Here is a 23,966-nt window from a genome sequence, read left to right as displayed (position 1 = left end):
CGGCTGTTAAAAAAACGGAACCAATACCAACAGCTGGTGCAAGCTCTGAGGAAATACAAAATTGAGTTCAGATGGGAATTCCCAGAAGGAGTCTCATTTGCATATAAAGGAAAGAAACACAGGATAACAAGATTTGACGAAATGGACAAATTTTTAAGAAGATATAAAGAGCTGGGAAGAGAAGAAGAAGGAGCAGCACTGGCAGAAGCAGATGGTATTAAGGCTATATACATGGACCAAAGAGCTAAATTGATAGTTAATAACGTGACGACGGAAAATATAAAGATAACCAAGGGCACAAGACAGGGATGTCCTTTATCACCATTGTTGTTCATCGCAGTTTTAGAAGTGTTTTTAAGGGCAATCAGGAGTAATGAGCAAATTAAAGGGGTAAAGGTGGGCAGAAAAGAATATAAGGTTAAAGCTTTCGCAGATGATTTGGTATTAACCTTGGAAGATCCTATGAATACAGTATCGGAAGTATTGAAAGAAATTGATAAGTTTGGACAATTGGCAGGATTTATGTTGAATAAGAAAAAAACTAAAGCAATTACTAAAAATATTGATCAGGAGTTAGTTAATAGATTACAGCAGCAAACTGAGATAGAAGTGGTTAAGAAGGTAAAATATTTAGGGGTTTGCTTAACCCCCAGGAGTATTGACTTGTTTCAGAATAATTATGTTCCAACATGGAATAAGATTAAAAGGGACCTTGAGGTATGGGGAAGAATGAAACTTTCTTTTTGGGGAAGTATTACAACAATAAAAATGAATGTGCTACCGAAGATGTTATTTCTATTCCAAACAGTTCCAGTAATCAAGGGGGCAGCAATTTTTTAAAACTGGCAAAGAGAAATTTCAAGGTATATCTGGCAGGGTAAGAAGCCGAGGATAAAATTTAAGATTTTAACAGATGCAAAAGAAAGAGGAGGCTTCACCCTGCCAGACTTGAAATTATATTATGAAGCATCTTGCCTCTGTTGGTTAAAAGAATGGATAAAATTACAAGATACGGATGTGTTAGACTTAGAAGGTTTTGATAATAGATTTGGGTGGCATGCGTATTTGTGGTATTGTCAGAGCTGCTTCCAGATCCTAGCTCACAGAGGATCACGCTAGCCAGCGATCATTAAATAAAAGTCTTTATTGAGTTACAGTTTCCATTCTCAAGCTGCTGCGTGCAACTCTACGTCTCATGGTTAGATCGGCGAAGCCCCATCTGAGTCTCCGCCCCTTGTACACCAACTTAATATCCTAGCCTTGCTCCACCTTTTCCGCCTGACTGTTCTTCTCTGGGTCCCTCTGCCCCCCGGGGTCTCTTCCTTCCGGGATTCCTCTGACGCTGACGCTGACCCCCCTGACTCTTCTCCCTCCTTTCGGCGGGCTTTAGGACCTGGCTCCCTTTCCGGGCTGCCTACTGCGCCACCTTCCTGTGCATTTGAACTTGGCACGCGCGCCCAACCTTCCACCTTCCGTCTGACCGTTTCTTCGCTCCCCGATGGAGGTGTGGCCACTCCTGACTCGTGCCCTCCCCCCTGTTGTGAGCTGCCAGCGCTTGATCCCTGGCGCCCTTCCTCTTCCCTGCTCTCTGGCGGTGACGCTGGTCCTGATTTCCAACTGCTCCCCTCTGAGTCCCCTCTGGCTCTATCTTCCTGGGGTGTCCCCCTAGGCTCCCCCCTTGCCCTGGCCACTGGTGCTCCTTTCTGTGAATCTTCTGATTCACTGGAAAGACTCGGAGATCTCGGGTCGTCGTCATCACTCATCTTTTCTTCTGCCTCCTCTCCCTCGCTCTCTGTTTCCTCCCTTGCCCTTGCCTCTGCTCCTGAACCCCTGACATCCATCCCCCCCTCGAAGCCCCCTCTTCCCCCCTCCCCTCCTTCCGGTGCGGGATCTGGGTGCTGCCGTGTCAGGGGGACGAATGTCGGATACAGTTCGCTTCCCGTGGCGGGCCGCCATCCGAAGTCTTCCGGTTCTTCCTCCCTGCTCTCGTTGACGACGGTCACCTCCGCTTCCATCTCTGTGCCGCCGTGCTCGAAACCCGGGTCGTCCCCGAAAACGTCCATGTCCGTCTCTCCTTCGTTGCCTTCAGGAGACGTTGCTCGTCCTGGACCCTCCAGCCACCTTCTGCGGAACTGCTCCTCTGGTCGATCATCCCACCAATACGAGGGTTCTGAAGCAGATCCCGAGGGTGACCCCTCTGGGGAACGGGCGTCTCGTGTCGGTTCCTCGTCCGAGTCGAACCCCCGGAACGTGCTGGCTGAAAGCGTGGGCGTGAAAAGCCAGTCGTCGAAAAAGTCTGCTGGCATTGGCCTATGTGGGAAGAGGGCATGAAACTCTTCTTTGAGCAGAGGTTCGTCTAAAGCATAGCCCGGCACCCAGCTGTTGGCACTGGCCGGGGTGCCCTCCTTGGCGAGAAGGTATTCTACCCCCTCTTCCCCCCATCTGGAGTCCAAAATCTCCGTGACTTCGTTGATGCGCTCCTCCTGTGCCACTCCCCCTTGCCCGGTTCTCTCTCGGAGCGGACCCGGTGCCGTTCCTGGTTCCTGAAACCTGTGAGGTGCCTTGTAGGGAGTGAGCACCGATCTGTGGAACACCGGATGCATTCTGGAACCCTCCGGAAGAGCCAGCCTGAAAGCCACCGGGTTGACCTGTTCGTCGACTTGGTAGGGCCCCAGTTGTTTATGCCCTAGTTTCTTCTTCGCCAACGACCTGGCCGGCACTGCGTGGGCTGCTAACCAGACCCAGTCTCCCACATGGATCTCTTCGCCAACCCTTCTGTGTTTGTCCGCTTGTACCTTGTATGCGTGTTTAGCCAGCTCCAGGTGCCGCCGCAGCTGATCGTGGACCTCCTGCAACTCCGACGCGAACGCATCTGCTGTCTGCGGCTCCCCCTCCCCCATTCTTTCCAGTCCCGGGAAGGTTCTAGGGTGCCTCCCGTTGTTGGCGAAGAACGGCGTGACCCCCGTGGACACGTGCTTCGTGTTGTTGTAGGCGAACTCGGCGAGAGGCAGGTAATCCACCCACGTCGCAGGCTGTTGATTCGCATAACATCTCAGGTACTGCTGCATGATGGCATTGACCCGCTCCGCTTGCCCGTTGGTCTGCGGGTGTCTAGCCGACGCCAGGTTGATCTTGACGTTCAGGAAGCCCATCAGCCTCTGCCAGAAGTTTGAGATGAACTGTCGCCCTCGGTCGGACAGAATAGACCGCGGCAGACCGTGAACCTTGAACACGTGGTCTATGAACAGTTTGGCGGTTTGTTCCGCCGTGGCCACCTTCGCACACGGAATGAAATGTGCCATCTTGGAGAACAAATCCACCACCACCAGCACAGCCGTCTTGCCCCTCGAGCTGGGCAGATCCGTGACAAAGTCCAGGGCCACTCTCTCCCATGGCTCGAACGGAGTTTGCAGCGGTTCCAGCAGTCCGGCCGGCGGTCTGTGCACTGGTTTGGACCTCTGGCAGGTGTCACACCTCGCCACGTAGTCCGCGACTTCCCCTCTCATTCCGGGCCACCAGAAGTCTCTGGCTACTAATTCCACCGTCTTCTCCTTGCCAAAGTGCCCGGCAGTGGGCGCGTCGTGCAGCTGCTGCAGTACCTTGGCGCGAAGTTCGTCTCCCGGCACGTAGATGGCCCCTTTACGGATGAGCAAACCATCTCGCAGCTGGAACTCGTCGGTCGCTGCCGTGCCCCTGTGCACCTCTGCCATCTTTGCTTGCGCGAAGGAGTCATCCTGCAACGCTCGTCGCACCGCATCCAGGTCAACTGTTGCCGCCGCGCACGCCCACACTGTCGGTGCGAAGATGTGCATGGCGGCCGCTGGCGTTGCCTCCTCCAGATACTGTGGCTTACGGGAGAGAGCATCCGCCATGATGTTGGTGTCCCCCGGGACATACTCTATTCGGAAGTCGAAATTCGCAAAGAACTCAGCCCAACGTATCTGCCTCTGGTTCAGGAACTGTGCCGTGCGCCAGTGCTCTAGATTCTTGTGGTCCGTGCAGACCTGCACCGTGTGCTTGGCGCCGATCAGGAAGTGCCTCCACGCTTTGAACGCTGCATGAATGGCCAGCAACTCCCTGTCCCAGATGGTGTAGTTCTGTTCGGACTTGCTGAGCTTCCTTGAGTAAAACGCTCCCGGCCTCCAAACCCCCTGCGGGTCTTTCTGCAGCAGGACTGCTCCCACGGCTCTGTCCGAAGCGTCTGTCTCCACCCTCATCGGCCTGCTGGGGTTGACATGAAGCAGCTGCTCTTCCGACGCGAAGAGACGCTTGAGTGCCTGAAAGGACTGCTCCGCCTGCTCTGTCCAGATGAACTTCTTTTTCTTGGAGCTGAGCGTGTCCGTGATGGCCGCTGTCTGCATCGCAAAGCCTTTGATAAACTTGCGATAGAAGTTCGTGAAGCCGACAAACCGTTGGACCTCCTTCCGGTTGCGTGGGCTTTTCCAATCCAACACTGCTCGGACCTTGGCGCTGTCCATGGCGAGCCCTTTATCAGACAACTTGTAGCCCAGGAAATCCACCTCGGTCACGTCGAATTGGCACTTCTCCAGCTTGGCGTAAAGCCTATGTTGCTGTAGCCTGCTCAGCACTTCCTTGACGTGTCTGTCATGCTCCTGCTGCGATTCCGAAAAGATCAGGATGTCATCCAAGAAACAGACGCACGTCTTGTAGAGGAGCCCCGCCAACACGTGATGCATGAAAGCTTGAAAAACGTGGGAGCCATTTTGCAATCCAAAAGGCATAACTCTATATTCGTAGGTGCCCAGGGGCGTGAACATGGCTGTCTTCCACTCATCTCCCTCCCGCATGCGAATGAGGTTGTATGCCCCTCGCAGGTCCAACTTGGTGAACACTCTGCCCTTCCGTACCTTTGCGAGGAGGTCGTCGATTCGGGGCATGGGGAAGTCCGATGGCTTGGTCACACTGTTCAAGATGCGAAAGTCCACTACAAGTCTTTTTTGGGGCGTGTCCCGCTTCTTAACAAAGAATACCGGACTGCCCCCTGCTGCCTTGGACTCTCGGATGAAACCGCGCTCCAAATTATGATCTATGAACTCTTTGAGTTCCTGCAGTTCGTCCTCAGACATGGAATACAGCTTCCCTTTGGGTAGCGCCGCCCCCGGCAGCAGGTCAATTTTGCAGTCATATGGTCTGTGGGGGGGTAGCCTGTCTGCCTCTTTCTCGCAGAAAACCTCCAAAAATTCTGCGTACTTGTGGGGGACCGCTTGCAGCGTGCCTAGCTGCAGCTGTGACTCCTCTTCCCCTCCTTCCTGCCTGGGCACGATGCAGTGTTCAGCGCAAAAGGAAGAGCCGAAGGTCAGCCGCCTCTGGTACCAAGCCAGCGTCGGGCTGTGCTTGTCCAGCCAACTCATGCCCAATACAATGGGCGTGTCCGATAGTTGAGTGACATTGAAGCTGATGATTTCCCTGTGATTCCCAAGTCGCATCACCATTGGTGGCGTCTGCTTCACCACTTGCCCCCCTAGCAGCTCCCTGCCATCCACCGTGACAACCTGCAGGGGCAGCGTGGCAGGCAGCAACTGTATAGCGTGCCGGTCGACAAAGTCCTGCCCTATAAAGTCCGCATTGCTTCCGGAGTCAATGGTGATTGGCACGTCCATGGTGATTCCATTGGGCAGCTGGAGCGACGCGGTGAGCTTCACTACCGGTTTGGGCGGGAGGGGGTCCATGGGCTGTAAAATCTCTGGGGACTGCTTCACTGACACGTCTGGTTGGGCCCCAGTGCCTCTTCCTCCAACCAGACTCCTTCGTTTCCCTGCTGTGGTTGTCCTTGCTGCGTTGCTGCAGTTACCATTGCTGAGGCTGCAGTGTGCTTGTGGAGCCTCTGGGGACACTCTTTCGCCATATGCTGTGGATCATCGCAGATGTAACACTTCCTGTTCCCTCTAGGAGGCTTCGCTTTCACTGCTGCCGGTGCTAGGGCTCTGGCTGCTGACTGAGCCCTTGCACCTCCAACCTCCATAGGTTCCGCTCCTCCTCCTGGCGGAGGCGTGGATTGCGCACGCGCTGCTTCTCTGGGAAGGAAGGAGGAGCCCCTGGCTGGTTCGCGCCCTCCACGCCCTTCGTCCCTGCTCCACGGACGTCCTTCCAGCCGCACCCCCACCGCCAGCGCCCTCTGAACGATCTCCTGCGTGGTCCGGGGTCTCTCCCCCCTCGCAATTTCATCTTTAACCGAGCCGTGCAATCCCTCCCAAAACAGGTCTCTTACAGGAGCCGAATCTCTGTCCCATTCCAGGGCACTGACCAAAGCGAAAAAGCGGGCATGGTACTGCCTTACGCTGGCCCTCCCTTGCTTCAGTCCATGTATCTCCTGCCGAGCAAGATCCACGTCAATGCTTGATAAAAAGCACCCATCCATCGCTTTAATAAAGGCATCCGCATTTTGGAGCGCTGGATCATTATCTCTCCACAAATTGCGCAGCCATGCTTTAGCATCTCCATGCAAATGGGACATGATGAATCCCACCTTCTCTTGCTCATCTCTAAAGTCTTTGTTCAGCAGTTGCAGTGCACACATTACATCTGCTCTAAAGTTGGGGTACTGTTGCAAATTCCCATCGAAGTGAGAGACCAGACCGCCTGTTCGTCTCCCCAACCCAATCCCCTCCGGTTTGGGTGTCAGTTGCCCTTGCTTCGTAAGCACTTCCAACCTGACCTGGAGATCCCTGTAGGCGGCAGCTGCGTCCTCCTCTCTCTTCCTGGATGCAAGAGCCTCGGCATTCAGTCGTGTCACTGCTTCTCTGAGTTCCACTATCTGCTGTTCGGCCGTCATGTTGTCTGCCGTTCGTGAGCTTGCTAGTAGGCACCCGCTTTCTCTCCTCTCCTCGAGGACGTAGATGCCCACAATCTTGAGATGGGGCTTACTGTCAGAGCTGCTTCCAGATCCTAGCTCACAGAGGATCACGCTAGCCAGCGATCATTAAATAAAAGTCTTTATTGAGTTACAGTTTCCATTCTCAAGCTGCTGCGTGCAACTCTACGTCTCATGGTTAGATCGGCGAAGCCCCATCTGAGTCTCCGCCCCTTGTACACCAACTTAATATCCTAGCCTTGCTCCACCTTTTCCGCCTGACTGTTCTTCTCTGGGTCCCTCTGCCCCCCGGGGTCTCTTCCTTCCGGGATTCCTCTGACGCTGACGCTGACCCCCCTGACTCTTCTCCCTCCTTTCGGCGGGCTTTAGGACCTGGCTCCCTTTCCGGGCTGCCTACTGCGCCACCTTCCTGTGCATTTGAACTTGGCACGCGCGCCCAACCTTCCACCTTCCGTCTGACCGTTTCTTCGCTCCCCGATGGAGGTGTGGCCACTCCTGACTCGTGCCCTCCCCCCTGTTGTGAGCTGCCAGCGCTTGATCCCTGGCGCCCTTCCTCTTCCCTGCTCTCTGGCGGTGACGCTGGTCCTGATTTCCAACTGCTCCCCTCTGAGTCCCCTCTGGCTCTATCTTCCTGGGGTGTCCCCCTAGGCTCCCCCCTTGCCCTGGCCACTGGTGCTCCTTTCTGTGAATCTTCTGATTCACTGGAAAGACTCGGAGATCTCGGGTCGTCGTCATCACTCATCTTTTCTTCTGCCTCCTCTCCCTCGCTCTCTGTTTCCTCCCTTGCCCTTGCCTCTGCTCCTGAACCCCTGACAGGTATGATAAGAAACGGGTCCACAAAGGTTTTGAAAATCATATTATAAGAAGGTCCTTGATTGAAGTATGGGAAAGATATAAAAATCTGTTGGAACAAAAAACTCCTTATTGGTTATCACCGCTGGAAGCAATGAGCGTGAAGAAAGTCAATATGACAGGGGGTTGGGTAACATATGAGAAACTAATATGTAAAAGTGAAGGAAAATGAGACCATTTGAAGAAGTTAAGAATTATGTGAATGACTGGCTGCATTCTTTTCAAATTAATGAGATGTTTAGAAAAGATTTAAATGAAAGGGGCTTTGCTGATAAAGAATCCAAATTTCAGACTGACATATTAAATAATGACTGTAAGATCTTAGCAAAAATGTATAAGATATTGCTGGAATGGTATCTGAAGGATGAGGAGGTAAAATCTGTGATGATTGATTGGGCCAAAGATATAGGACATAATATACAAATGGAGGAATGGGAAAGACTTTGGAAAGATGGTTTAAGATTCACTGCATGTGCTGCTATAAAAGAAAATGTTGTGAAAATGATGTATCGATGGTATATAACCCCCGTAAAGTTAGCAAAAATGTATAAGATAAGTAACAAATGTTGGAAATGTAAAGAAAAGGAAGGCACTTTCTTTCATATGTGATGGGAGTGTAAGAAGGTAAAATGCTTCTGGGAAATGATTTACAATGAATTGAAGAAAATGTTGAAATATAATTTACTAAGAAACCAGAAGCGTTTTTACTAGGTATTATAGGGAATGAGATAAACAAGAAAGAGAAGAAGTTATTTTTATACGCAGTGACTGCAGCAAGAATATTGATGGCCCAGAAATGGAAACAAGAGGAGCTGCCTACGATAGAAGATTGGAGAGCCAAAATGATGGACTATGCGGAATTGGACAGAATGACAGGAAGGATTCGGAATCGACGAGATCAAAGATTTACAGAAGATTGGGAGAAGTTTATTCATTATTTGCAAAAAGTAAGTGATAACCAGATTACGTTTGTAAGCTTTAAGGAAGCTCTGTGATGTGAAAATCTAATAATAAGTATAAACAATGAATTGAAGCTACCAGAATAAATAATAATAAGTAGGATTGTGTTAAAAGTTATAAAATGAAGGAAGTTCAGACAAATTGAGGGAAGTCAAAAAAATGGAATTAAGAGGTAATTAAGAAGTTTGAATGTACAACTTTGTTTTCTTTTTTTTTATTTGTAAACCAATAAAAATATAATTTTCAAAAAAATGAAACACTGTGAGGAGTGAAACAAGGATGCTTATTAGCTACCACAGTTACCTTTATTAAACTCTCATTCCTCACTAATCAGGAACAGAAATATTATCTTGATGTACGCAGATGATTTGGTACTTATATCTCTTCCCCGCTTGGGGCTTAAAAATATTTTTGATCCATTTAGTGTATCTGCAAACCGGAAAGTCTATCTATAATTCCAAAACTATGATTGTGAGTTTTGTCAGACACAGCCCAATGTATAAATGGAGTTCAGATCAGCAAATTATAGAACAAACTTGTTCATTTATGTATTTGGAGAGAGATTTCTGAAACCCTTGTTGACATATGGCAGCAGGACCGCCCTGGCAGAAATCGTTCAACTTCTCTTGAGTGACACTAATGGTTTTGTGACACATAACGCTGGCTCTTTCGGCTGTAAAACAGCTGAAGCTGCCACAAAACAGACTAGAGAGTTGGATTATACTGCTACAAATGGTTTTGGAGATTTGTAAGTTTAATCTGAAGTTGAGTTAACTGATGGTTCTTCTGATTTTTTTCTCTTCCTTATATCATTTGATGTTTGCTACTATTTGGGACACGGGTGGCACTCATAGCTGTCAACTTACAGATTTGAAAATAAGGGACCAGCAGCCTCGAAAATAAGGGATCAGCAGCCAAAGTAAGGGATTTTCTGGGCACAGGTATGTTCAACTTCTGAGCCCCTCCGAGCCAAAGGCAGAAAGCCCAGACAGCAGCCAAAAGAAGCCTCAAGCGGTGGTTCTCACAGCGCAGCAACCCGGCAAAGGGGATGCAGCAAGGAAAACCACCGTCACCTCTCCGCTGGGAAGCGCTGAGCAAAGGCGGGTCCCCAGGCAACGCGGCCGATTTGATCGGGACAAGGCATGCAAGCTCCACCCCCCAGTCGTTCTTAGATTCCTTATTGGGTGAGCAACGCAGCCAAGCAACACAGTTGGAGCCTCCCTCCTCCCTGGCTGGCAGGGAGGGAGGGAGAGGAGCTGCTTCCTTTGAAACCTGGGAAATTTAAGGGACATCATCAATAAAGGACAGCAGCGGGACACAGCGCTGGGATAAGGGAGTTTCCCGCCAAATAAGGGACGGTTGACAGCTATGGTGGTGCTGTGGTCTAAACCACAGAGCCTAGGGCTTGCTGATCAGAAGGTCGGCGGTTCGAATCCCCGCGACGGGGTGAGCTCCCGTTGTTCGGTCCCAGCTCCTGCCAACCTAGCAGTTTGAAAGCGCGTCAAAGTTCAAGTAGATAAATAGGTACCACTCCGGCGGGAAGGTAAACAGCGTTTCCATGCGCTGCTTTGGTTCGCCAGAAGCAGCTTAGTCATGTTGGCCACATGACTCAGAAGCTGTCTGCGGACAAACACTGGCTCCCTTGGCCTATAGAGAGAGATGAGTGTGCAACCCCAGAGTTGTCTGTGACTGGACCTAACGGTCAGGGGTACCCTTACCTTTACCTTTACCTTTACCTTTACTTTTACTATTAAGTTTGTATTTTGGTATATAGTAATTATCATAGCCATTGGCTAGCAGCTGGATGACAAGCTCTGGGCTAAGCCACCATATTAAACAGATGATGTCAACCCCCCTCCCCAATTTTGTTAATGCTCTATAACCCAGCTTCCTTCTGAATTCTCATTTCAGTAATATATCTTATGCTCCTTTGTAACTCTTGGGTATTTCACTTCATCTATCCATGTCAAACCACTGATAAATTGCCTACAAAAAAATTATAGTTTTGACTTTTTATTGCTGTTACTGCTTTTTAATAACTACCTGCTGCAGGTATCTTTCCACAATGTGTCAGACACACTTTGTTTCGTAGCAGCCCTTTAGATTTATGCAGAGTAATTTCTGAAGCCACTTGACAATTCATTCACTGTTTTGGGAAGGAGAGATGCTGGTAATGATAACTTTCCTGGCTGTAGAAAGATGTGTCTGATTATATTGGCAATAGACTAATCGTGGCAATTTTTGTTGCTGAAAAATAATTCTCAGCAAAAATATGGCTCTCTTCTCTTTGCAAGAACGTGTTATGGGCATTTTATGCTGCAAATGCATAAAATTGTCAAAGTGAGGTCTGAAAATATTCCATCTGCGGAGAAAAAAAGCATGCATAACGGAGACTTTTTCCATGTAGAAAGAGCAATCATACCTGTTTTCCACATAAATAACGACAGCAGCAGTTCAAGGCTCTTGGGGCAACTAAACAGCCATAAAAGTGTCATGTGTGCAAAAGGATGCCATAAATATTTACTATGCTTACAGAGAGAAGAATCTCATAGGTAAACTGGTCCCAAGTTTTTAAGGAAGAGATGAACTTATCCCCTCTCATTTCTCTGGTCAGAACTGTGTGTTTGTTTGTTTATCCAAATGGCCCCCAATGCATTAAATGATTAAAGACCTCCCAATGTTTGAGACTACCTTTTCTGTTTCACCGTGCCATGAGACTAATTCTTCATGTGTTTGCTGCCATAGAGTAATACAGCTACCCATCCAGACTTACTCTAATGCTATTCATAGCCATTCACACATCTGAAATAGTGGAAAGCCCAATCAGTCCTTCCCACCAAAACCATGAGTCACACCAAATTGTTCTGCTTACTTTCAGAACATTGCTCACTGAGAAAATTCTTTTAATTAACACTAAGCAGTCTTTTCAAGGAAGAATTTTGTTGGCTATATAAATAAAAACACTTGACTACAAAACCAAACTTAATGCACAAAAAATGGAAAATAGGGAATAAAACATTTTTTTAAAAATCTATTCCTGTTGGTAAAATTGTATGGAACTATTAGCTTAATTTGGGAGAGAAGATCAGTATAGGCTTCTCTCCAACATGTTATTTTTCAGTGCCAGTAACCTATTTTTGTTTTGTTTTTTCAAAGAAAATGAAAATCTTTACAACTTCATTCAGCTGTTCTTATAAACAGACCCTCAGGATGGGGAATTCTGAGAGGGATTGTGGTTGTTGAACTTTTTCTTTCTTTCTGGTTTTCCCAGACTCTACTTCCGACTGCAGGATTCCAGGTATGTCCAGGAAATTCCAGACGTATGGCAACCTTAATTGCTGTTAGTGGCACCAGTTAAGCCCTGCTCCCAAATGCCTTTTGAGGAAAAATGCTTCAAGACGGAATATTCAGAACAGGTCTGCCAACCTCATACCCTCCGGCATTTCTTTGATGAAAATAGGGGCATCCTAAGGAAAAGACCATAAAGAAGGCTGATCGCCAAAGAATTGATGCTTTTGAATTATGGTGCTGAAGGAGACTCTTGAGAGTCCCATGGACTGCAAGAAGGTCAAACCTATCCATTCTTAAGGAAATCAGCCCTTAGTGCTCACTGGAAGGACGGATCCTGAAGCTGAGGCTCCAGTACTTTGGCCACCTCATGAGAAGAGAAGACTCCCTGGAAAAGACCCTGGTGTTGGGAAAGATGGAGGGCACAAGGAGAAGGGGACGACAGAGGACGAGATGGTTGGATACTGTTCTCGAAGCTACCAGCATGAGTTTGACTCAACTGCAGGAGGCAGTGGAAGACGGAAGTGCCTGGCGTGCTCTGGTCCATGGGGTCACGAAGAGTCGGACACGACTAAACGACTAAACAACAACAACAACACAAGGAAAGGTGGGGCATTCCGGGATCAAATCAGAAACCAGGATGGCCTTTGTAAATCCGGGACTGTCCCTTGGGAAGTAGGGACACTTGGAGGGCCTGCAAGCTTTGGAACTCTGCAATAATGGGAGAAATTAACAAGCCACCTTAAGGCACTACGAAGCCCAAAGGAAGACATGCTCATTCTTAACAATCTGGATTGATTTTATTTCTTTTGGTAACCAGGAAGATTGTGAGATACGTAGAATAGGATTATAAATGTTGAGTGATAAATGGGGGGGGGGGGGTGAGTAGGAAGATGGTGAGATACAACAGACCCAGGAATACATAGTTATGAGACTCATAAAAAGGTTCATTCAAAGTTATAACAGCAGTTTTACTGCATTTTAAAACCATTTTAATTCCATTGCCTACCCTAGGCTACAGAATGTAATCAACCGGTAGTTGTAAATGCATTATTAAACAGATGCACAGAGTGTCAGTAACTATTAAAAATGCATCTATGAAACACAAGCAAATATAAACGAACTGGCACAGAAATACTAAGCCTGCAATTGTGTGAACTGCATCCTCTTCCAGACAGAAAATAGACCCATGAATTTTTAAAGGACTGACAGCGTTTCCATGCTCTCTAGCATTTTATTTGCTGAGGAACAGATGTGGAAATATATTACTCACATATGTCCGTCCAGGAATCATGCACAAGCTCCAGATGTATTCCATCTCCACCCTCATGTCTTTTTGATGTCCAACACTGGGTATCAACAACATTGCTAGTACTAGTCATTTGGCTTTATTTAGAAGCTGGTCAAAGGCTGAACTGGATGTTATACAAGAGATGGCGTTTCCACCACTACATGTTTCATTCTTCTCTCTTCTTGGTTATGCATATATCTAAATTGGATGAAAATTCATTTTTTCAGTTTGGAGTTTCGGGAATGAAATTTGTCATCTGTTTATTCCAAGAGACATTTGCACTCTGAACAGTGCCCTGATGTTTTTGTCTATGTTTTACATTTATCTATGTTTTACATCCGTTAAATGCGTTGTAAACTTCATACAGGGAAATCCTGTTGGCGAAAAACGGGACTCCACAACGTCATCTGGTGTCACAGTGTTATAATGCATATAAAGCGTTTTATCTTTACAAATGTAGCTGAGTCCAAGGACATGACTTATGCTATAGTGAACATGGAAAACCCTCAATACAGCATGCTAAGGAGGAATATTTTTTGTTAGTTGATTGAATTTTATTATGTTTTGAGAAGGCTATGCCTTGGAAACTGAAATTTCTTTCTTTCTTTCTTTCTTTCTTTCTTTCTTTCTTTCTTTCTTTCTTTCTTTTATAGCCACCATTCTGCCCAAAGGCTATCAGGGCAGCCAACACATCAATAAAAATATAATTGAAAACATTATACAACAGGCCCACAAATGTTGCCCTAATTTGTTTATTAAGTTTGAAAAGTCACATTCTCTCAGCCAATGATTTCAAGGTTGCCAGGAACAGTATCTTTCAGCCATGGTAAACTTGGTAAATATTTTAAAATTCCTTCTTTATAGTTAAATAATAGGGGAGACAAACACACCTCAGAAGGGAGGGCATTCTACGACCAGGGAACCAGCACTGAAAGGCTCTGACAAGAGTCAATACCAAACTGGTATCACCACCGCCTGCCAACTGTAGGGTTTGAAATTCAATGCAGAAATAAAGGGGGGGGGGAATACTTGAAAAAGAAGAAATCATATGATTTAGAAGTTCACGTATTCACATTCAACTCAGAATGCCTATTAGGTGGCTAAGCAAGTCAAGTCAAGTTAAAAATAAAGGTTGCAATTCCCCCCCCCCCAAAGCAGGCTTATGTGTATTTCATAGGATTGCCAACTTTTATGGGTTGATCGGGTGGCATTAGCAGGGGGTTCCCATGCCCTATAATCACCCCAGCTGATTTCTGCAGGTTGCATAATTGTTAAATGCATAGGAGCAAGCCTTTCAAGTCAGTTGGCAAGCCTAGCCTTTAATGGCATCAACGAAAAAGAGGAAATTCAACAGGTTAAAGCACACACAGCCACCCCCAAATTTCCCTTCCCTTCATGCTTGCTTCTGAAGGCTCTCCTGTGTCTTCAAAAGCTTCCTGTCACAAATCCACCTACTGAATAAAAAACTATTTTTATTCATCTGCTGTGGGTTTTTTCCCCTTTCTGTCTCCTTTCAGGCCTAACTTCTAATCTCTGGGTCTACCTAAATTACGAGGCTGAGGCCTGGTCTATCAGATCGTTGCCTGGAAACCATTGCTTAGCAACAGCAGAATAAGCATGTCCATTGACTAACGTTCACCAGAAAAATAAATAAATCCCTTTTAAATAAAAGCTTCCGATGAGTTACACAACTGATGGGCAAAAGTAAATACTAGCTTTCCCCCTTTAACTACGACCCATTTCCCAAAATGCATGGTACGAAATGGATAACTTTCCCATAATCTTTTTCTCCCTGCACCTGTCAACATGCCCAAGTCTCTCATCAAATGCTAAACTCATTCCAAAGAAGCAATTTTGAAAATATTTTCTAACCCATGTGTGGCATATACCACAAAGCTTCTATTCCTACACTGCCAAGTTTCAAGCCAATCCATTAATTGATTGCAAACTTGTCATCTTATTTATTAAATTTATAATCTGCCATTCCTCTCAAAGAAATTCAGAATCTCGTTCTCATTGGAATGCTGAGAAAGCGGTTCAGCCAACCCCATTAATAACAGGCCCACAAATGTGGCCCTAAGATGAGTTAATTAAATGGAATAAATAAATCTCAGTACCTCTTCTCCCTCCTCCAGTTCTTGACCCAGAAAGCTGTCTAAAGACAAACGCCAGGGCGAGGCGAAGTGTTAAGTTGTGGGTGAACATATCAGATGACACAGCGATTCTTCAAACAGCTCTTGTTTATTCAGAGGTCAGAACAGAACTGACTGAAGGGCTCAGTCAGCCTGCTTATATAGAGCTCCAGTACAACGTTACTGTATCAACTTTCTAAAACTATCCAATCACTGAACATCACTTTCGATCCTTCATTTGCATAAAAACTATCCAATCACTGAACGTCACTTTTGATCCTTCATTTGCATAACTATCTACAGTATCCCCCTGCTGGCCCAGGGTGAGAACTTCAGTACATAACATGAAGGGTTTCAGGGGTGGCCAAGCGTGGCTATTGGACGACTATGTGAAAAATCGAGATGGCTGTCCCAAGATCGTCAATCTGGGCAGCTCAAAAACAGATTTCTTCTATGAGCGAAAGAAGTATGTCTTTAAGAAAAGGTGATCCCATCTCCACCATGGTACATTTGCTGGTGACTGCAAGGATTCTTTTTTTTAAAAAAGGACTACCGTCTTACTGGAAAGCAGCTCATTTGTTCTTAGTCCTTAAAATTTGTTGCAGAAACTAGTATGTGAAACTCAATTTGGAGGTTGCTGTCTTCCCTGCCATTCCTCAGTGGTCCCTAATGTTACCAAGGGAGTTGAGCATTTTTATTGCATCTGTGTCTCAGAGGAAGGAGATTCACATTTCAGCCCCTGTGACTTCCAATCTACCCCTTTATATATAAGCAACCCAAATTTCTGTTGACTGAATCCTTTCACTTAGTGTTATGACTGTGCCTATATTTTCTCTGAAGTAAGCCAAGCCACCGCACCTTTGTGAATTATACATCAATAAAGTTTTGTAGTAGTCTTCTAAAAAATAATAAAATAAAATAAAGACAAACGCCAGCTCCCTCAGCCTGAAAGCGGAGGTGAGTGCTGCACCCCATAGTCATCTTTGACTGGACTTAACTGTCCAGGGGTCCTTTACCTTTTACCTTTTCCATGCAGTGCATGCACAAGCAACATCTTATGGAGTCCCACCGATTTACGTTGCCAGAAAAAAAAAAAGTCATTAAGAAACAAACAAACTACAAACACGTTAGTCTACTTTTTTGGACTATAGAATCTCAGTCCCTTCAGATTATGTCATCTGGCGTGGAAGAGTGGAAATGTTTTAATTCTAACAGAGTGCCATGAAGAGGAGAGGAGGGTCGTTTTTATTGAGGGAGATGTCCTCATTCTACTCCATAGGCTGTTAGGATGGAATGTCCTCATGATTTGGGGTGCAAATTTTAGACCTCGAATGAATGGGTAGGATCATTTGCCAGCAAAGGGCAATATATAAATCATATATAATGATTTCTGCAGGAGTGCCAGCTCCAGATCTCAAGTGTATGAGTTGAAGAAAAGCAGCTGGATTGCTCCAATACATTGGACGTGAAGTTGATTATCTCATCATGCTTGGAATTTGATTAATATACAGGCAACTGCAACAGAGTGAGGTTTGGCTTAAAACACACGGACAATTATTAGCTGATTGCAGGTTTTTATGTAACTACAGTTAACAACAGTAATCTGCCATGCTAGAGCAAAAGCTACTTCTTTTCTTTGTGTGTGTCGACAACTTCAGCTAGTCCTCCACTGAAGGCTAATAGAATCAAGAGGGATTCCTGATGCTCCTATGGGAACTGATGTCCTAGATGGCTTGTGGGCTACTTAGGTGACATGATTTCTCCAAGCACCTCTCGCACGATGCAGATCCAGCTCAGCCAACTGGTTTTCCAGGAAATAGAGGGACAGTGATGGAAGCAGGGAGAGAGAGTTACAGTACTGTAGAATATATGAATTCTAGGAACACATCAGCTTATCCACACTTCCCCTTGTCCCACTGTTTTCCCCTGGGGAAAACCACTCTTTAGCATTCAATTGAAGGGAACTGCAATTCAGGTTTTCCCTTGGAAAAGAGCTGGGCAAGGGAAAACCACTCAAACCCATACCTAGAAAGCATGGGCCAAGCAGGAAAACATTCAGACGCATGCATTCTAGGCTCAGCACAAGTGTCAATGAACCCAGAGAAGGGCTCATTATTGAGCCTACATGGTAGCAGAAATGATGGCTGACGCATCATCAGTATGTCATCTACAAGGTGCTGTTTAATGGGGTGGATCCTGCCAAATTACAGGATGCTGGCTTCAGAGGCACTGGTACTTCTCGCCAAAGGTACAAGGGAGCCTCTGAAGCCAGGAGAGACCACGGACCAGAAGCTCAAAAGTTTGCTTTTCATCACCTTTCACACTCTGCTAGTGACTTCCTCCATAACCATCAGGGTCGAGTCTGTTCTGCTCTGCATCCCCTCTCCCTCTCCTTCTACCTCCTCCATCAGTCTGTCAGTCTGTGTGCCTTAATGCCCCCCTCTCTCTACTCACTGCTTTTCCTTCTGCCTCCTTCCTTCCTTCCTCCCTTCTTTCCTTTCCCCCCTTCCTGCAACTTTCAACCCCACACACTGTCTTTCTTTCCTCCCAGCCCTGCTGGGAGTCTGCTCACTGCTTCTAATAGCACTGCTGGTCAACTGGCTATTTCTGGAGACAGCCTTCCTGGCTTCCTTAGAGAGTGTTTTGAGCTTTGGATCGGACCAAAGCACTCTGAATAGATTCAGATTCATGGAACCTGCTCAGGACTGATCCGGAGGTGTGATGACTTGCTTTGGACCAGATCCAAATCGTGCTGAATGAGCCCAGTTTGATTCTGGATTCAGCTGAATTGTTACGATATTCCAAGGTTCATCCAGCTTTTGAACTCATTTCATACATGAGTCTGATCCTGTAGGTGGTGGTATTTGAATAGATGGGTTCAAAAATCCTCAGGGCTACATGCACCTCAATCTACAGAGAAATTGTTTTCACTGCTGAGCAACTGTTTGAGTCAGGCCCCACCAGCTGAACCTCCAGCTGCTTTACAGGGATTCTAAGGACACTGTCCAAAATAGCATACAAGAAACTGCAGTGAAAAATGAAACCTGGAGACATGGGAGTGATGTAAGGGATTATATAATAGGCTTGGGAGAATCAGCTGGACAGTGCAACCATGTTTACAGCTTTATGGTAAAACTACCGTTCATACTCGCTACAATCCAGATCTCATTTTAAGAGATAGTCCTGGAATTTACAAGATTTGAATAAGTTGCATTTTGAAGAAGATTGCAGCTCCAGGCACAGTGAAGCTATGGGCGGTAGGGCCAAGGCATGGTGAATTAGTAATAAACACAGGACAACCACAGGCCACAACTTTATTGATTACAGATGTCAGTAGGTTTTGGTACAAGTGTTGGGTATGCATCTTGAATCAACCAGCCCGTCTGCTGGCTGATTATTTGGCAGGGTTAACCAAGGTTAAGGATCACCCTTTGACGTACATCAAATTGGGGCATCCCACTGAGATCACCATCTGGGCGTTCTCCCCTGGATCCTTTTAATAGGATACCCTGATTCCTTGTGGTGGTGGGTGCTCCTGACCTCCTGTCCATCTACATTGAGGATCCAACCCGATGTCTTATCCGCCATCAAGTTGTAACAATTGCTATGAGGTAGGCAAAACCCCAGACAAGCCAAATTATTCTTGTCATTAGGAAGAACTTCCTGACAGTAAGAGCTGTTCGACAGTGGAATTTGCTGCCAAGGAGTGTGGTGGAGTCTCCTTCTTTGGAGGTCTTTAAGCAGAGGCTTGACAACCATATGTCAGGAGTGCTCTGATGGTGTTTCCTGCTTGGCAGGGGGTTGGACTTGATGGCCCTTGTGGTCTCTTCCAACTCTATGATTCTATGATTCTATGATTCTATTCTGAAGGCAAAATCCTCCTTTGTCCTGAATATGGCAGCCAAAGGCTTCCATAGCAAGATTTCATGCACTTACCTTTGGGCAGACCACACCTAAAGCATGTCGTGGGGTGGGTGGGTAATCTAAAGTCAACTGAGGCTGAGGCCAGACCGCAATCGCCCCTCCCCCAAGCTGGCTGTAAACGTCTAATCTTGCCAAACAGCAGCAATAATAGAAAATAGAAAATTATTTTGCAGTTATATCTACCAATGAGCCTTCCAACTACACTTTGTAAAGACTTCCATGTATGTTGCAGCTGTAGAAAAAGAGTGACATGATTGATTAAGGACAAAAAATTGTTTTTCTGAACCCATGTAGTACAGTGGTACCTCGGGTTAAGAACTTAATTCATTCTGGAGGTCTGTTCTTAACCTGAAACTGTTCTTAACCTGAGGTACCACTTTAGCTAATGGGGCCTCCCGCTGTCGCCGCACAATTTCTGTTCTCATCCTGAAGCAAAGTTCCTAACCCAAAGTACTATTTCTGGGTTAGCGGAGTCTGTAACCTGAAGCGTCTGTAACCTGAGGTGTCTGTAACCCGAGGTACCATGTATTGGGGAAATATGGGGAAAAAAGAATGAGAAAATCTCATAAATATGCTCTATGAAGGGATCTCTGAAAGAATTACTATAATGGACAAAAATATCAGCTGAGGGAAAAGATATAACACATGACTGGAAGTCAGGCCACCTAGTCATTTTGACCCTTTGGCACCCTATTTGCAAAATTAACAATTCCAAAATACAGACGCGCTTTCACTTTCACTAGATTGAATATACTGCCTTTTGGCTGTACTTGAGGGTCGATTTCAAAGAAATTCACTAGAAAAATGGTTATGTCCCTGTGGAAATGGCAGTATTGAGTCAGTAGCTCATGTGCTTCTGGCCTGCACTCTTTATAAAGATTTGAGGAATGAGGTGATTAACCTTCTATTATTGTCCATGCTGGGTCGCTCAACCATTGCTACTGTGTCCTTTCTTTTAGCAGATCAAGATGATCAGGTGACAGCAAAAACTACAAGGTCTTAGCAGGGGCAGTTAGAATAAGATCTATTATTTTATTATTGATGTACCCCCCCCCCAACATTTTTAGTAGATATTACAGCCTTCACTTCTGCTACTTTTACAATGAAATTTAGTTGAAAAGTTCAGCTATATCTCACTGTTACTGGAGTTGATAAGGCACATAAGAATGACAGGTAGACATTTTGTTGAGCTGTGTTGGGGACAATACCTTAGTTTTTCCTGATGTTGATGGCTGAAAAAATATCACAGAGGTCCTTGCAGGATTTAGTATAGGCTACGCTCCTTGCAATAATCTAGTGCTTGAGCAATATTTCTTTTGAAATCATATGCAGCCTCATGCAGACGTTACTGAACAGTTTGCTACTGAACTCAGACTTAGTGCTAGTAATGGTTGATTTGGCCCTGCAGTCAATGATACACAGAAGATAAGATTATTTCAGTGTGAAGGAGGAAAAGCTCCCAAGGGACCCTGATTTTTGTCTGGAACAATTGAAAAGAGCAACATAACAGAAGTAGCAAGAGTTCAACTGAACACCATGACATCTTTAATATCTGGCAAGGAGCCACATCCAGTAATTAGGGGTTTCCTACATGGACTCTGGGATCTGAGAAGTCAAAACCTAAATATAGATATGACCAAACCAGAGAGGATATGTGCCCCCACTGTGATGCAGTATAAAACTAACATTCCCGAAGACTTGGCATAAATGTGCCATGAAAAACCATTATACCAGGGTAAGGCAATTAAAGCCATTAGATTCTAGCAAAAACAAGAATGTCAACTCAAGATCAAGAGCTTGATTTCAACAGTAGCTTACTGCGAGTTAGCTCATAATATCGCTTAGCCGCCTGCAAGCCAAGGGGGTTGGACAGTGTGCTGGTTTAACCTTCCAGAGACTTCCAGTGAAATTCTGACCGAATACAGGAGCAGAGGGGAATATTTTGCCTGTTAAACCCTTTGATAATTATCTGGTGGGAAAGAATTAACTAAGAATGCTGTAACCCTTGTGGCTTATGCTGGACCTCAGATACAGTCATTGGGAACCATCGTTCTTAAATTTGTTTTCTACAGAAAACAGCCAGGCTACTGTTTTTTATAAGACCCCTCCTCCTACCAGAGGGGAGGGGTTGTGGGCGGGAGTCGGTTCCTGATTCGGCAGGGGGGGCGTATTTGGCTCCCTGTGTCAGTTATCCCAGCTGCCGCGCCGCACCCTTTAGCCAGCCAATAGGGCTGGCTTAGGGGTGGGGTTTAGCCGCATTTAAGCGGCCATGGCAGTGCCGTACCCCATTCTGCTTCAGCGAGGTGGCGCTGTTTCGAGACGATGGCTGTGGCGATCACACAGGGTCCCCGGACGTTTAACGGTCTATTGCTCCCTGTGCCACCACTCTGCTCGCTTCCCCGCTGCCACCAACCCGTTACTCTCGGGTAAAACACCGAGTCCAGACAGTTGTTAAAAGTGTACCAAATAAACAAGTTTATTTCATAAACATTAACAAGTTTATGGTTTCTCAGATAATATTTCTGTCAGGATCTTAACTTTAGTTTCTCTACCGGCCTATACCTTCCTAATACCTTCTGACTGACTGATTATCTCAACTGACTCCTCCTAACAAATTCTCTCACTCTCTCACATCAGACTAGCCCAACCCACAGACTTCTCCTCTCTGTCTCTTCTAACACACACTGTCTTCTCAACCACCCTAACTCTAACTCCCTTCTCTTGGGTTCCCATTGGTTAGTCATTTTACAATTAGTTGACCCTTTCCTTATGAACCCAGTATGATGTCACACACCTAAGAGGGCAAACGCCACGATGGCGTTCATTTTTCTGATCAAGAAAATGATGTGTGGTTGGCCTATATCATCAGAAGCATTAGGGATTGGTTGCAGCTGTGAGGGTATTTGGCGGTGAGTCTCTTTTGGCTCGGGTGGCGGTTAGGCATTGGAATATGTGTGGTGTCAGAGGGCAGGTTGTGGTCATCACCTACCCCTCCCCTTGTTGGGTATTCCATTAAAGGGATCTTGTGGTCGTGGATCCTGTGCAATGCCCTGTTGGTGGCTAGGGCCATGGCACGATCCCTGGTGACGTCCGGGGATGCTTCCAGTTGTATTTGCATCAACAAGCTCCTCCCACTGGTTGTTAACCCTTGAATGACTCCCCACTGAGCGGGGTGGAGTCATGTATAGATTGTTAGATCCAATACCACTCACGTGCTGTAACCAATAAAGTTGCGGCCTTATTTAGCCCATTACCTAAAATACATGTGTCCTTGTGTCTTATTTATCCCTAAGCAGGTGTCGGGTCCTCGACTCACAACAAGCTTTTCAACCCTTCCAATATTGGACAGGGCAGCTAGTGAGACACCGGACCTTGTTTATTGGGTTGAATCTCTGACATAGGAGTAGCTATTTCTATATACTCTGACATTTTTGTTTGTCTTGCTGAGCCCGATGGACAGTAGTTCCTGTTAGAAATGGGTGTCAAAAGGTTCCTTTTGCAATTCTCAATAAAGTGTACCTTGAGTCAGTTGGAAAGTGCAGGAATGATATCTAGGGTTTCAGTCCCTTGGACTGAGTAAACAGTCTTGTAATTATAGAAAAGGAAAATGGGAAGTTACTCATATACCTGGACACCCATGATGTAAATAAAGCATCTTGGAGACACCTTCATACTACCGGAAGCGATTCTGAAATATTTAGTCATCATACAGGGCAACCAAAACAATTTCTGTGCCCAAACCAGGCCTAAACCTCAGTGGAAATGGATTTAGAAAATCAGTTTCCTCTAGGAGCACCTAGATCTAGTCCACAATCACCTGCTCAAGAACCTTGCCCAACAAGGGGAGATTGGACTGTAATTACTAAATTTTCCAAATTCAGGGGGGGAACTTGAGAAGTAGTTTTACCATCTACAGGCAATGAAGAAGGATCTTTCATATCCCCAATCTCCCATATACGTTGACCTGTTTAAAAATAACCTAAAGACCATTTAAATATGACAGAGTGTGCGTGTGAGACAGAAATTTGGAAATATTATGTATTTCTCCGGCACATTATTCCTCCATTCCCTTCAAAACCTGCTGACATATTGAAGATCTGCCAGAAATACCATACTATAACTCCCATTTGACAGCTTCAGCAGTCTGTGTTTAACTAATATGCTGACTGGCTAATATTTTACATCTGTCTCAGACATATGTCTAACTTTAACTTTTTTTGTACAGTACTGTCTGATCCGTTTGGTTTTCCCTTTCAACTCAATATTTTATGTTAGGATCTAGCCTGCAGTGTTAACATTGCTGGGCCCTATTCAATATGGCTTGACCTGCTCAAAAGGAGACACAGAGAGAACAAAACTGAATACTGAAGATCATTTGAAAAGGAATCAACCCAGGGCAGTCAAGCAGAAAAAGAGACAGCAAAATGTCTAGGCCCAGAAGGGATATTAGGCAATTCGAATGAGGCCAGCACAACGTGTTTCTTGGAAATGATATATTTATCCCCAGTTCTGTTTCCTATGGAGAGCCTCACATCTAACCATTGTGTTAATTTGCTTTGCAGTGGTGCTACACATGGAACAACTGACAGCTCGCAAATCTATCTGAATGAACATAAAGGAGCCATTTGGGGAAAGAACCAACCTAAATAAAACATTTCTGTTCCAAACCCAAGCATTTAGTATTTTG

General features: G+C 45.9%; 1 long non-coding RNA gene across 3 annotated transcripts; it reads right to left on the bottom strand.

The window, feature by feature from the left end:
- Positions 1–13,304: 13,304 nt before the first annotated feature.
- Positions 13,305–15,411, bottom strand: LOC308466814. Of its 3 annotated transcripts, none has more exons than XR_013980970.1 (3): positions 15,341–15,411; positions 14,114–14,205; positions 13,305–13,421 (listed from the first exon to the last, which is right to left on the bottom strand). It is a non-coding gene; the product is annotated as an uncharacterized lncRNA (long non-coding RNA). The 3 variants fall into 3 exon arrangements; XR_013980971.1 differs by lacking the exon at positions 15,341–15,411 and adding an exon at positions 14,767–14,914; XR_013980972.1 differs by lacking the exon at positions 15,341–15,411 and having other exon boundaries at positions 14,114–14,746.
- Between the last annotated feature and the right edge of the window lie 8,555 nt (positions 15,412–23,966).

This window comes from Podarcis pityusensis (genome assembly GCF_964106645.2).
Source record: "Podarcis pityusensis genome assembly, chromosome: 17".
NCBI lineage: Eukaryota > Metazoa > Chordata > Lepidosauria > Squamata > Lacertidae > Podarcis > Podarcis pityusensis.
This window is presented reverse-complemented; position numbering and strand designations above follow the sequence as displayed.